The following is a 16288-nucleotide window of genomic DNA, read 5'->3' as shown; positions in this document are numbered from 1 at the left end:
GAACAACCCCATAAATTGGGCCAGCCCCAGACAACAGGGTACAAACAAATCACTATTACTATCAGTTCAAGTGGACAATTAAATACGTAAAGTTAATGATGTCCCTGTGCCAAGCAGTGCGGAGGATCAGAATACACTGAGGAGACCAGAGCAGTGGGGTTTGGGGAGAAGAATTATATGGGGCCCATTATACTGTATGAAGTAATATATGGTGCTCATTATGCTGTATGAAGTAATATATGGTGCCCATTATACTGTATGAAGTAATATATGGTGCCCATTATACTGTATGAAGTAATATATGGGGCCCATTATACTGTATGAAGTAATATATGGTGCCCATTATACTGTATGAAGTAATATATGGTGCCCATTATACTGTATGAAGTAATATATGGGGCCCATTATACTGTATGAAGTAATATATGGGGCCCATTATGCTGTATGAAATATTTGGGGCCCATTATACTATATGAAGTAATATATGGTGCCGATTATACTGTATGCAGTAATATATGGGGCACATTATCCTGTATGAAATAATATTTGGGGCCCATTATACTGTATGAAGTAATATATGGGGCACATAATACTGTATGGAGCATTATGTGGGGATAGGGGATGACTTTCTGCTTGTTGTATATCTGACCGCTGGGACCCCCATGGTCCTAGGAAACGTAGCTTTGAAGAGCACCATGTAAATGGAGCTGTGGTCAATCATACGCACTGTGGTGCCATTCACATGTGGCTCTTCAAATAACTCGTCAAGGAGAGTGATGAGGGGACGACAAAGTATAGCAAAAATTCACTGATCAGGGTGAGGAGTGTTATAGTTTGTGGGCTGTGGGATTTGTGTGGCAGGGTTGCTTTTTTGTCCCAGTCCGGCCCTGTGCCAGGCATACCATTGCCATTGATGACCCTTGTTCTGCATACCTCTGTGTTGTTCTTGTATGTGCGTGTGATGGCGCCGACATCCTTATGTTTGGACACCTTTTTTTTCTATTTATCTAAATCAAAATGTCCACTATTGTACTCAGTTTTACTGGATAGATATGAAAATGCACTTTGTGTGTGGGGGGGGTGGCGTCATTTTGCTGTTCGCCTCAGGCAGCAGAGAGGCCAGGTTCACCCCTGCGTCCAACCCACAGCATTTACTGACCATGGGAACACCCTTAGGGTTTAGTATGGAAGGGATATTGTGCAGAGGGGGAGTGTGAGTAGGGGGCACCCTATAGAGACTGGACAGTATGCAAGCGACACAGTGTAAGGGGATAATATGGTGAACAGTATAAATATGTGGCAACATGAGGAAAAAGTATATGAGAAAATAAGCAGAGCGGAGGAAAGTGTGAGGAAGGCACCCAATATTTAAAGGAGGCAGCATGGCAGGGGGAAATAGCAAATAGGGCCAGTGAGGCAGCTATAGCTAATTTGGATGTATAGAGCGACAGTTATAACTAATAGGGGCAGACAGTGATAATCAAATTCAATTAAAGAAGATGTCACCTGTAAGGTACCTGGATATAAATGTTCATATGTGCTATTGCTTGTGCCTAATCGTTACAGTGGTTCTTGTATGGTCTGCAGTCTGGTTACAACTCCAGGTATTTCCTTACCATTGGTAAGAACATTCTTGGAGTTGCAGATTCATGCAATGCAATACAATTGTATATACAGTGGGGAAAAAAGTATATAGTCAGCCACCAATTGTGCAAGTTCTCCCAATTAAAAAGATGAGAGAGGAATGCAATTGACATAATAGGTAGACCACAACTATGAGAGTCAAAATGAGAAAACAAATCCAGGAAATCACGTTGTCTGATTTGGCAAGATACTGTATATTTTTCAAATTATGATTGAAAATAAGTATTTTGTCATTAACAAAAGTTAATCTCAATATTTTGTTATATATGCCTTGTTGGCAATGACAGAGGTCAAATGTTTTCTGTAAGTCTTCACAAGGTTGGCACACACTGTTGGTGGTATGTTGGCCCATTCCTCCATGCAAATCTCCTCTAGAGCAATGCTCCTCCAGTCCCTTTCCCCTGCTGTCACCCCTCACCTAACTAAAATATTTAACCTCTCTCTCTCTTCTGGTATCTTTCCCTCCTCATTTAAGCATGCCGTTATACATCCACTACGTAACAAACCATCCCTCGACCAAAACTGTGCCACTAACTATAGACCTGTCTCTAATCTTCCCTTCATCTCTAAACTCCTGGAACGCCTGGTCCACTCCCGTCTTATCCGCTATCGCTCAGAAAACTCTGTTCTCGACCCTCTCCAATCCGGTTTCCGCTCTTTACACTCCACTGAAACTGCCCTCACTAAAGTCTCTAATGATCTGCTAACAGCTAAATCAAATGGTCATTACTCCATGCTAATTCTCTTGGATCTCTCTGCAGCATTCGACACTGTGGATCATCAGCTCCTCCTCACTATGCTCCGTTCCATTGGCCTCAAGGACACCGTTCTCTCCTGGTTCTCCTCCTATCTCTCTGACCTCTCCTTTACTATATCTTTTGCCGGTTCCTCCTCCTCTCACCTTCCCCTTACTGTTGGGGTCCCCCAAGGATCGGTTCTAGGCCCCCTCCTCTTCTCCTTGTACACTGCCCCTATTGGTCAAACAATCAGTAGATTTGGGTTCCAGTACCATCTCTATGCTGATGACACCCAATTATACGCTTCTTCTGCTGACATCACGCCAGCCTTTCTAGAAAACACCGGCGATTGCCTAAACGCTGTGTCTAATATCATGTCCTCACTATATCTGAAACTAAACCTGTCAAAAACTGAACTCCTGGTGTTTCCTCCCTCTACTAATGTACCTATACCCGACATTGCTATTTCTGTGGGTGGCTCCACTATTACTCCCCAGCAACAGGCCCGCTGTCTTGGGGTCATACTTGATTCCGAGCTTTCCTTTGCCCCCACATTCGATCACTGGCTCGCTCTTGTCATCTGCACCTCAAAAACATTTCTAGAATTCGACCTTTTCTTACTTTTGACTCTGCAAAAACTCTTACTGTTTCTCTTATTCATTCTCGTCTTGACTATTGTAACTCTCTTCTAATCGGTCTCCCTCTTACCAAACTCTCCCCTCTCCAATCTGTCATGAATGCTGCAGCCAGGATCATATTCCTCACCAATCGTTACACCGATGCCTCTACCTTGTGCCAGTCATTACACTGGCTACCCATCCACTCCAGAATTCAGTATAAACTTATTACCCTCACCCACAAAGCCCTCCATGGCTCAGCACCACCCTACATCTTCTCCCTTGTTTCAGTATACCACCCTACCCGCGCCCTCCGTTCTGCTGATGACCTGAGGTTAGTATCCTCAATAGTCAGAACCTCCCACTTCCGTCTCCAAGACTTTACACGTGCCGCGCCAATTCTTTGGAATGCACTTCCCAGGTCAATACGATTAGTCCCCAATCCGCACAATTTTAAGCGTGCCCTGAAAACACATTTATTCAGACTGGCCTATCGCCTCAACACATTAACCTAATCTATCCCTGTGTGGCACAGCCAAAAGTTTTACCATAACCAGATTTCCCGCATCATGTTCCCACATGCTTTATACATCCATTAGCCCTCTGTGTTTGTACTGTTACACACTTATCATTATGGCTGGTCCATACAATCAGGGCAACTGTTACCACCCACCTTTCGTGTCTACCTCTTTCCTCATAGACTGTAAGCTTGCGAGCAGGGCCCTCATTCCTCTTGGTATTTGTTATAATCTACTGTATGTGATTATTGTTATGCTGTAATGTCTATTGTCTGTACAAATCCCCTCTGAAATGTAAAGTGCTGCGGAATATGTCGGCGCTATAAAAATAAAATTTATTATTATATTATTATACATATACTTTTACATATTTACTATACATATACAGTGACAGAGCAGTGAAACTTATACTGATGATGGTTCTGGTGCTGAATGCAGTGTCCGCATCTCCGCCTGCAGTCCCTCTCTCCCTGCAGAGACATCAGCGTACTCACCGCCAAGGCTCCCATCCTGCTCCTTCCGGGTCTGCTGCTGCCCGGGATGCATGCACTCCTAGCAGGTCTCCAGGCACTTTGCTTAGAGCGCACGCGTGCACACTTCCTCTTTCTTAATGGGGCCACGCGCGTTGCTCTATGTGTCCCCAGCCAATAGCTGGAGGTCTCTTACTAGTTAAACAGCTGCCTTCAACATGGAGGTGCCTGGGCAATGTTGTGAGTTTGCTCCTAACACGCTTGTCAGTTCTCAAGTCCCTGTACTAGCATCTCCGTCTGCTGCACCTGCCAGTGCTTCTTTCAATGGCAGCAGAGCCAGCTGCACCTACCAATGCTCACCTCAATGGCAGCAGAGCCAACTGCACCAATCAGTTCTCACCTCAATGGCAGCAGAGCTAGCTGCACCCACCAGTGCTCACCTCAATGGTAACAGAGTCAGCTGCACCCACCAGTAGTGTTGAGCATTCTGATACCGCAAATATCGGATATCGGTCGATATTCGCGGTATCGGAATTCCGATACTGAGTTCCGATACTTTTTTCATATCGAATACCGGAATCGGAAGTTCCCGTAATGCTATGAGCCAGTTTGATTTGATTCAGCCAATGAGGAATCCTCAGAAGTGTGGGCACATCCTGTTAGGCATGTAGGCATGTTAACTAATGGCATGGCTGTGATTGGCTGCTGAAATGATGTCATGATGCACTATAAAAGCCACCACCGCCATTTAGGGTTCACTCTGCTGAGAATTCAGTTAGGGACAGGCTGCTGTTCAAGACTCTGAGGGACAGTTAGAGATAGCGATTTGCTAATATTTTGCTTTACCCCGGCTACATTATCAATCACTGTAGCTTTCTTTTGCCTTGCAGCGCTGTTCACAGCTGTCTGTGAAGGTCTGTGTGAGTGCAGCTCACGCTGTAGTGTGTCCTGCAGCCACATCTGGTTGTAGGCCGCTCAGCGTGCGTCACTGCCTCATACATATTTATTTTTGTTTTGTTGCTGCTCATTTTTCATTAATTCTCCTATTAGTGTGCATCCATCCATATCCATCTACATTGGTTGCAAACACAATAGGAGTAGACAGCGGAGCCTTTCTGCAGCCTTTCAGTGCTAGTGCCCAGTTCTCTGCACTGTTCACAGCTGTCTGTGAGCTCTCTGTGTGTGAGTGCAGCTCAAGTGGTAGTGTGTTCTGCAGCCACCTCTGGTTGTAGTCCGCTCAGCGTTCGTCAATGCCTCATACATAGTCCTTTTTTGTTTTATTGCAGCTCATTTTTCCTGATTTTTTTCTCTTATTAGTGTGCTTCCATCCATATCCATCTACATTGGTTGATTGCAAACACTATATAGGAGTAGATAGAGGAGCCTTTTTTCTGGCTTGTGCCCTGCAGCCGCAGCCAGATTAGTATCACCCTATTTTTTGGAGCCTCATCTATTGCATTGTAGGTTAACTTCCTGCATTGTAATAACTCCAAAAAGTTTGTGATACTATCGCTTTCACATCTTTGGTCACATCCTTTTTGTTTTTTTGAAAAAAGCCACGTAAATAAAGTTCACCAAACACTCCACTTGACAGTTGTGTAGGCCACATTAGCTCATATTAAAGTGTAGTCCACACACTTTATAAAATTAGTGCATCTTATACCTGTTGGTAGCTGTTCAGGAATAAGCACACTAAGCCCCCCCTTTGTACTTTTCTGCCTATCTTTATCAGTCTACCAAGATGAAGAAGGCAGGGAGTAAGGCACATGGTCGTGGGCGTGGAGTTTCAGCAGGGAGAGGAAGTGGGGATTCTGTGCCTGCCGCGGGCACCAGTGACTCAGCAACCCTCAGTTTCACCAGGCAACAGTCCTTTATGCGCAGCTTTTAAGGACCTCACCATACCCCACTGCTGTGGGACGAACAAATTGAAGCCGTTGTTGGATGGATTGCAGCTAACGCATCGACTTCAATTACTTCCACATCCTCTCAGGGCCAGAGCACTGAAGAGCAACCATCTGTCTCTTCACCACCTGCCAAATTACCCAGGCAGTCAGAGAGCCCTGGACAGGAGCCATCTCTACTTCTACTCTCTGAATCTCTTGGCTTGGAAACAGTGAGCCAGCCAAGCAGCATTCTAGAATGTGAAGAAGAGGGAGTATGCAGTGATGCGCAAATGCTTTGTCCCTCTTAATCTGAAGAGGTGGGTGGGCCAGGGCCTATGGTCAGCACACCTCAGTACGCATCAGATGATGAGATTCAGGTGCCACTTTCTGGTGCATACTGTGCTGGCGAGACAACCCAGGAGAAGCAAGTGTTTGAAGAGGGGAGTGTAGATGATGAGGTCCTTGACCCATCATGGCGTGAGGAACAGGAAGGTGGTGGGAGCAGCACTGAGGAAGAGATTCCCTGAACAGCCAAAACAGGAGGGAGAGGGAGGGGGCAGACTCGGTTGCCTGTAGCCTCCACTTCGGCACCCGTTAGGAGCATTCCTCTTCCAAAACCCAAAACGGGCGCTCCCAGGACTTGAAGTGCGTGGTCATTTTTTGACACAGTTGCAGATGACATTTGCTTTGTCAAATGCAAGCTGTGTAATCAGAAAGTCAAAAGAGGGAAAAGTGTCAGCAACCTCAATACCACAAATATGTGGAAACATGTGCGGACCAAGCACGTGGTGGAGTTACAAAGACACACTGAAGACGTAGGCCAACCTACAGCATCACCTACCACCTCTTCAGCTCATGTTGTAGCCTCTTCCTCCAGCTCACACACAGCTGGTTCAGCTTCCTCACAGGATCGCCATGGAAGAACCTCTGGCACTGTTGTCCAGAGACCCAGTGCATTCCACCCATAGCACCACATTTCCTGTCATCCTCCCAGGCCACTCTACAGCCATCGGTAGCACAGGCATGGGAGAAAAGGCGGCCATACTCGGCAAACCATCCCCGAGCACAGGCTCTGAATGCTGGCATTACAAAACTACTGGCCCTTGAAATGCTCTCATTCAGGCTGGTGGAGACTGACACCTTCCGTAAATTCATGGCATTGGCAGTCCCACAATACACCGTGCCCAGCCGCTTTTATTTCAGCAGGCAAGCCATCCCTGCCCTGCAAAGGCATGTGGAGGGAAAAATTAAACATGCGCTACTAAACGCCGTCAGTAGCAAGGTCCACCTGACCACCGATGCGTGGACCAGTAACCATGGACAGGGACGATACCTTTCCCTCACTGCCCATTGGGTCAATGTTGTGGAGCCGGGTGCAGATCTTGAGAGTGACGCTGACGTGTTCTGCCAACTCCATGGATTGCAGGAATCCAGTCTGTACACATTGACTCCTCCTTATACTCCTGTTCCTCAGAATCAGCGCTGCAGGAGGCGTCACGGTCTACCTCCACATGGACCCGTGAACGCTTACCTGATATGAGCATAGCCATGGCCAAACGTCAACAGGCCGTACTGAAATTAATTTCTTTGGGGAATCGAAGCCACACAGTGCAGGAGCTCTGGAATGCCATCAAGCAGGAGAGTGACGTGTGGTTTGTGCCAGCGAATCTCCAGCCAGGCTTGGTAGTGTGTGACAATGGTGGCAGCTCTGGGCCTAGGCAACCTCACTCACATCCCATGTCTGGCACATGTGCTCAACTTGGTCATGCAGAGCTTTCTGAGGGACTATCCGGATCTTGATGCACTGCTGCACAAGGTCTGCATAGAGTGCGCTCACTTGCGGCATTCCAGCATGGCTAGATCGCGCATTGCAGCTCTGCAGCGCCGATTCTGCCTTCCGGAACATCGCATCATATGTGACCTACCCACCAGGTGGAATTCAATGTTACATACGTTGGAGCGGTTGTGTGAGCAGCAGGCAGCAGTTATGGAGTACCAGCTGCATCAGGCGCAAACAAGTCGCACTGCGTGCCGTTCACACTTCAGCACCACTGAGTGGGCCTCTATGAAGGACATCTGCCACGTTTTGCGTGCCTTTGATGATTCCACGCGGATGGCGAGTGCAGATGATGCACTAGTCAGCTTGACTGTCCCCCTTATCTGCCTGCTTCAAAAAACACTGCAAGCACTAAGGGAGGAGGTTTTGGAAGAGGTGGAGGATGAGGAGTCACAAATGCCATCTGCTTCTGGGCAGTCTGCACAACGTGGTTCCTCACAAAGGCGTAGGCAGGGGACACTTTGTGAGAAGGATGAGGAGGAGTCAATGGAGGAGGAAGACATCTCTCCAGAGGAGGGAGGTACACAATGCTCTAGTAGTCAGTATGTAGAGCGAGGGTGGGGTGATGCAGAGTAGGCAGAAGGTACCCATGAAAAACAAAGTTGCAAGGCCATGAGCCGGCCGCAGTTACCGAAACCCACAGTCCTACAGGGGGTGCTTGTCCTATTGGCACTACGGAACCAGCCTTTTTTGCCAGATCCCGCAGCCCACATAGGAAGCCCATAAACTTCAGGCACCATAGACTCGGCTAACCCGACCGCAACACAACAGGACAACGTATTGGTGGCAAAGTGACATTGACACTATCCGGAAACAGCAGGCGTGCTGGAACCAGGCTGGGCAGGAGGGATTACCTGTGCCAAAGACAATGCCGGGAAACAGCTGGCTGTGCTGGAACCCAGGGAATATACTACAAACATTGTGGAGACAGATGCCTAATTGGAGCAAGTTTAAAATCTGTAGTTTTGTGAGTGTGGATAGAGCAGGAGACATTGCCGGACACACATCAGGGGATCAGCTGACGTTACTGAACCCCAGTAACACAGGAACAAGTGTTGATTGTGCAGACGGCACTTCTGAGCAGCAACTGGCGGTGTTGGAGGCCAGGGTAAATACTAGAAACAGAGTGGAGACAGAGGCCTAATTGGAGCAAGTTTGTAATCAGTAGTAGTGTGAATGTGGAGGCAGCAGTAGACATTGCCAGACACACAGCAGGGGAGCAGCTGGCGTTACTGAACCCCACTAACACTGGAGCTTGAGTTTTTGTCTGTGCAGACGGCACGTTTGAGCAGCAACTGGTGGTGTTGGAGCCCAGGTTCAATCAGGGTTTAGGCTGAGGCCTAATTGGAGCAAGTTTTTTATCTGATGTACTTTGAATGTGGAGGCAGCCTTCTCGGTATCCGAGTTCCAGCAACGTCTGCTGGTCCTTGGTAGTGCTTCCTAGCACAGGTACCTCCTGCTTAGTAACCGGGTTCCAGCACCGTCAGCTGGTCCTCGGTAGTGCCATTGGCTCTTGTTCCTTCTGCTGCCCCTCCGGGTTCCAGCACCATCAGCTGGTTCTCGGCAGTGTCTTTGGCACGGGTACTCGCTCCTGCCCAGCCTGGTTCCAGCACGCCTGCTGTTTCCGGGTAGTGTCAATGTCACTTTGCCACCAATACGTTGTCCTGTCGTGTTGCGGTCGGGTTAGCCGAGTCTATGGTGCCTGCTGTTTATGGGCTTCCTATGTGGGCTGCGGGATCTGGAAACAAAGGCTGGTTCCGTAGTGCCAATAGGACAAGCACCCCCTGTAGGACTGTGGGTTTCAGTAACTGCGGCCGGCTCGTGGCCTTGCAACTTTGTTTTTCATGAGTACCTTCTGCTACCCATCTCTTGTTCCTTCTGCTGCCCTTCCAGGTTCCAGCACTGTCAGCTGGTCCTCGGTAGTGCCATTGGCTCTTGTTCCTTCTGCTACCCATCCGGGTTCCAGTACCGTCAGCTGGTCCTCGCTAGTTCCATTGGCTCTTGCAGCTTCTGCTACCCATCTGGGTTCCAGCACCATCAGCTGGTTCTCGGCAGTGCCTTTGGCTTAGGTGCCTCCTTCTCGGTATCCGAGTTCCAGCAACGTCTGCTGGTCCTTGGTAGTGCTTTCTAGCACAGGTACCTCCTGCTTAGTAACCAGGTTCCAGCACCGTCAGCTGGTACTCGGTAGTGCCATTGGCTCTTGTTCCTTCTGCTACCCATCGGGTTCCAGTACCATCAGCTGGTTCTCGGCAGTTCCTCAGCCTTCTTGTACCTTCTCCTACATTTCCAAGTTCAAGCTGTTGGAAATGGTTTTTGGTTATCACTCTGGATCTCCCTGACGACGACCCTGAAGACCACCCCGAAGAAGACGATGACCACGAAAACGATGACCCTGAAGATCACCCCGAAGAAGACCAAAAAGATGACCCTGAAGAAGATGACCAAGAGGACAAAGAACATGAAGACAACCACCAAGATGCAGAAGACCAAGAAGAAGAAGAACAAAAAGCAGAAGAACAAAAAGCAGAAGAACATTAACCCCTTTCCTACATTGGACGTAATATTCCATCCATGTGACCTGGGCCCTAAGTCCCATGGACGGAATATTACGTCATAGCGATAAGCGGCGCCCCCGTGGTGAGCGCCGCTGATCACGGCCGGGTGCCAGCTGATTATCACAGCTGACACCCGGCACAATGTGTCAGGGGAAGTCACGGACCGCCTCCGACACGTTAACCCCTTGCACACCACGATCAAACACTATCGCGGTGTATTGGGGGTTAAAGGGAAGCATCGGCAGGGAGGGGGCTCTCTCCGTGCTTCCCTGAGCCCCCCACAGCAGCACAATGTGCAGCGCTGCTGTGGGGGGCTCTTTCCCTGCAGGTCTCCGGATCCAAGATGGCGACAGGGACCTTCGGGGGCCTGCAGGGAGCTGACCTCCTCAGTGCCTGCAAAGCGCAGGCATGAGGAAGTCTGCGTCTATGCCTGTGACAGATCGCGATCTGTCACAGGACAGTTATGTCCCCCCTGGGACAATGTAATAAAGTTAAAAAAAAGTGTAAAAATAATTTTTAAAAAATCGCTAAATAAATAAAAAAAAAAAAATTCCCTAATAAATTCATTTTTTGGAAATAAAAAAACAAACAATAAAAGTACACAAATTTGGTATCTCCGCATCCGTAACAACCCGCCCTATAAAACTGTCCCATTAGTTAACCCCTTTAGCGAACCCCTTAAAAAATAAAAATAAAAAACGAAGCAAAAAATAATGATTTATTATCATACCGCCAAACAAAAAGTGAAATAACGCGCGATCAAAAAGACGCATATAAGTATCCATGGTACCACTGAAAACGTCATCTTATCCCGCAAAAAACGAGCTGCCATACAGCATCATCATCAAAAAAATAAAAAAGTTATAGCTCACAGAATAAAGCAATGCAAAAATAATAATTTTTTATATAAAATAGTTTTCATTGCATAAAAGCGCCAAAACATAAAAAAACGACCTAAATGAGGAATAGCTGTAACCATACTGACCCGAAGAATAAAACCGCTTTATCAATTTTACCGCACTCGGAATGGTGTAAACGCACCTCCCAAAAGAAATTCATGAAACGCCGGTTTTTGTTCAATCTGCGTTCCAAAAATCAGAGTAAAAAGCGATCAAAAGATGTCATGTGCCCAAAAATGATACCAATAAAAACGTCAACTCGTCCCGCAAAAAATAAGACCTCACATGACTCGGTGGGTCAAAATATGGAAAAATTATAGCTCTCAATATGTGGTGATGTAAAAACTAGCGTCTTTTAGCATGTGACAGCTGCCAAAAATAAAAACCGCCATAAATAGTAAATCAAACCCCCCGTTATCACCCCCTTAGTTAGGGAAAAATAATAAAATTAAATGAAAATGTATTTATTTCCATTTTCCCATTAGGGTTAGGGCTAGGGTTAGGGCTAGGGTTAGTGTTAGGGCTATGGTTAGGGCTAGGGTTAGGGCTAGAGTTAGGGCTGAGATTAGGGTTAGGGGTGTGTTGGGGTTAGGGTTGGAGTTATAATTGGGGGGTTTCCACTGTTTGGGCACATCAGGTTCTCTCCAAATGCAACATGGCATCTGATCTCAATTCCAGCCAACTCTGCGTTGAAAAAGTCAAATGGTGCTCCTTCCCTTCCAAGTTCTGCCATGCACCCAAACAGTGTTTTACCCCCACATATAGGGTATCAGCCTACTCAGGACAAATTGCAAAACAACTTTTGCGGTCCAATTTCTCCTGTTACCCTTAGGAAAATAAAAAATTGGGGGGCAAAAATAACATTTTTGTGGAAATAAATGATTTTTTTATTTTCACGCCCGGGCGCTATAAACTTCTGTGAAGCACTTGGGGGTTCAAAGTGCTCACCACACATCTAGATAAGTTCCGTGGCGGGTCTAGTTTCCAAAATGGGGTCACTTGTGGGGAGTTTCAATAGTTTAGGTACATCAGGGGCTCTCCAAATGCACATGACACCTGCAGACCATTCCATCAAAGTCTGCATTCCAAAACGTCACTACTTCCCTTCCGAGCCCTGACATGTGCCCATACAGTAGTTTTCTCCCACATATGGGGTATCAGCGTACTAAGGACAAATTGGACAACAACTTTTGTGGTCCAATTTCTCCTGGTACCCTTGGGAAAATAAAAAAATTGCTGACTAAATGATCATGTTTGTGGAAAAAGTACGATTTTTTTATTTTCACGCCCGGGCGTTATAAACTTCTGTGAAGCCCTTGGGGGTTCAAAGTGCTCACCACCCATCTAGATCAGTTCCTTGGGGGGTCTAGTTTCCAAAATGGGGTCAGTTGTGGGGGGTTTTCACTGTTTTGGTACATCAGGGGCTTTCCAAACGCGACATGGTGTTCGATCTCAATTCCAGCCCAAAACATCAAATGGTGCTGCTTCCCTTCCGAGCTCTGCCATGCGCCGAAACAGTGGTTCCCCCCTACATATCAGGTATCAGCGAACTCAGGACAAATTGCACAATAACTTTTCCAGTTCAATTTCTCCTGTTACCCTTGGTAAAATAAAAAAATTGAACCTGAAATATTTTTTGGGTGAAAAAAAGTTAAATATTTTTTTTTTTTTAAATATTCAAAAAAATTCCTGTGACGCACCTGAAGGGTTAATAAAGTTCTTGAATGTGGTTTTGAGCACCTTAAGGGGTGCAGTTTTTAGAATGGTGTCACTTTTGGGTATTTTTTATCATATAGACCCCTCAATGTGGCTTCAAATGTGATGCGGTCCGTAAAAATAAAATGGTGTTGCAAAAATGAGAAATCGCTGGTCAACTTTTAACCCTTATAACTTCCTAACAAAAAAAAATTTTGGTTCCAAAATGGTACTGATGTAAAGTAAGCATGTGGGAAATGTTATTTATTAAGTTTTTTGTGTGCCGTATCTCTGTGATTTAAGGGCATAAAAATTCAAATTTGGAAAATTGCTAAATTTTAAAAATTTTCGCCAAATTTCCATTTTTTCACAAATAAACACAAGTTATTTGAATGAAATTTTACCATTAACATGAAGTACAATATGTCACGAGAAAACATTGTCAGAATCACCGGGATCCATGGAAGCATTTCAGAGTTATTACCTCATAAAAGGACAGTGGGCAGAATTGTAAAAATTGGCCCGGGAGTTAACGCGCAAACCACCCTTGGTAGTGAAGGGGTTAAGCATAAGACTAAAAATCAGAGCAAAAGATATTATCTAAATTATAAGCAGAAGAAGTTTAAGCAGTGTATGGGGGTGAGTCTGTTCCTCCTTGTGGTGCCCCTGGAAAATGGCTGCTGCTGCAGGCCAAACTGAACACGAACAAATCCTGTTGTAAATCTTTTGTGACAGGCAGAACGGAAGGTGTAATCTTCCAACTTTTATAGATAACAACTACAGGAATCCCTGTCACAAATAAGAATATGATGAAGAAGAAGAATAGGAAGAAGATGAAGAAGTAGAATATGAAGAAGAATAATAGTTGAATAAGAAGAATATGAAGAATGTAAAAAAAAGAATAATAGGAAGAAGGTGAAGAAGAAGATGAATAAGGTGAAGAAGAAGTTGATGGAAAAGATGCTGCTGCTGCTGCTGAGAATCATGAAGGAGAAAGTGTGGGAGAAATAAAAAAGAAGGTGAAGAGCATGGAAGTAGTGAAACATACATATCTGACAAAATATAAAAAAGGTTAACATAGTCAATATCTTTGTAACTCCTAACGTCCTTTAAAAAAAAAATTAATTCCTGCTATTCCATTTGATTGGGCTAAACCTCTATGCCTTTAATGTCTCCTCCACCTCCCCCAATACATTCTACATTATTCTTGGTTGTTTTTCTTCATGTAGAATTAACCTACAAGGAAAGAAAGGGTTTTTTTTAATTCCGATATTTCTGTCCCATTGACTTGCATTGGTTTCCGGTATCGGAATCAGCGATATCCGATACTTTTTGGGTATCTGTCCAATCCAAACCGATCCGATATTTCATGGTATCGCTCCACACTACCCACCAGTGCTCACCTCAACGGCAGCTGAGCCAGCTGCACCTGCCAGTGCTCATCTCTCCATCAGACTGTCCTGTCTGCACCTATGGTTCCTGTCATCTTCTCTACCTTCTCTAATAATTTGTTTATAATTGTTGCTTATAGGCCCTACATACACCCTTATTCAAGAGACCTGTTATCATTGCAGAGGGTCAGTAAGGGATAGCCTGTGTGGAGCGGGGGCACCAGAACAACTCAGGGTGAAACATCTCAGCTGTTAGGCAGGGCTATCTTTATATAGGGACCGATAGTATAGCGTAACATTTTTTCCCCCATGCACAATTTTCCCATAAAGTAATTGTTTTTCCAGCTACTGCTTTCACCCTTTCTCTATTTATGGTGGTTTTTGGCATGAGGTATTAGTTTTTTGATTGTGATTTATTGAACTCAGCCATTTGCTGTTCCTTAATTTGGATATTTTCTATATAGAACTCAACAGGGCGAGCAGGGACATCCGCCATGGAGCGGGGGCGCCATTTGCGTTCCAAGAGGGTGCCAACCTCCGCTGTCAGGTAGGGGGAAGTCGTAGGGCCCTATAGAGTCAAATAGAGTGTTTATCCCTCACCTGGTATTGTGATTTATTGTATACATTTGATTCAAGCTGGATTTTTTTAAATACTGATCGGCATTTTTTGTGCCTATTTTTTGAGACTTTCTCAATTTTTAAATGAATTGTTAATAAAGCATCTTTTAATAATTAGTTTTTTGTTTATGAGCCATTGGATAACTAATTAAAGTAAAATTGATTTTTCTACTGATTCTAAATAATATGGCTGGTTTCCTGCCAGGACCAATTAACGTCCTGGGTTAATGAGGCTAATCGGGTCTTTTCGGCTGAAGCTAACTATACAGGGTGTGATTTTACACCATCCATCTATTCCGTGTTGTGGTGTAGTAACGACTGTGTCCGCTAGGGGGCGCTGTGTGGATGTCCCAAGAGAACGGATGAGTGGCAGAATCCTGAAGGATGGTTATGTATCTCAAAGTGGGTGGCTTTGAGATGGAGACTTGTGTATGTGTGATCAGCAATATCATTGCTGAGTCGTTGTTTCAAAGTGTAAGGGAGAAGTCTTCAGGTAACTAAAGAGATGGGCTGGTTCTGGTTACCTACAAACCCACCCAGGGGTGTGTCTGAAAATGCCTGTATTAAAAGGCTATGTGAGTGTGTGAAGGACCTGTGATGAGGTCATAGTCATGTGACCCGGTGGGCGTGGCTATAGACCATATAATGTGGCCAGGGTAGGTCACATGGGGTGAATGCTGGGACCTGGTTGGTCCAGTGTGGAAGGTCCTGCATAGATGGAGCTTCCTGCCTGACAGCACGCGTGGATGCTGTGAGCAATGGCGATGTGTGCCTGAGAGTTCCCTGGAGGGGACAAACATGTGCGGGATGCTGAAGCCGCATGAGGAGCCCTGACATGGGTGAGATAATTGTGAGGCTAAGAGAGCCTGCGTTGTTATGAGTTCATTTTCCCCTTCACCATTGAGGTCTGGTGGACTCCCTCTTCTGGTGAAGGAAGGTTGTGAGGCTGATTACCAAGCACCTGAGCTGGGAGAGGATGACTGGGCGACAGGGATCTCTGACTGGATATAGGGCAGCCAATGCCCTTCTGCCTCGCTGGTGATTTCTCTGTGGAATTCTAGGAGACTAGTCTGATTCCTGCTCATCAAAAGCTAAGTTTTCTGCTTTGCCTTTTTGTATTTGTGTTTTGGTTTTAGTTTGCCTTGCTTTTCTTGATTCTGCCATTCCCTGCTGGGGTGAGTTGAATTCCTTTTTTGTCGGTTTGCTCTGTCTTCAGAAAATACCTGAGTACTGACATAGTCTTTTTGAAGCCTAGCGTCTTCAGGGCCTTTTTCCCTGTCAGTCTGTTGGCCCCATCATTTGCTCAGTCTATCTTTCTATCTGTGTGAGTGTTTTTTCTTCTTGCTTCACCATCATTATATGTTGGGGGCTGCCTATTGCTTTGGGGTCTGCTCTGGGGCAGTTTAGATTTCCCTGTCTGTCTT

The sequence above is a fragment of the Dendrobates tinctorius genome, unplaced genomic scaffold, assembly GCF_039654945.1.
Source record: "Dendrobates tinctorius isolate UK_male_01 unplaced genomic scaffold, ASM3965494v1 ptg000174l, whole genome shotgun sequence".
Lineage (NCBI taxonomy): Eukaryota > Metazoa > Chordata > Amphibia > Anura > Dendrobatidae > Dendrobates > Dendrobates tinctorius.
The sequence above is the reverse complement of the archived record's forward strand: the minus strand, read 5'-3'. Positions refer to the sequence as shown.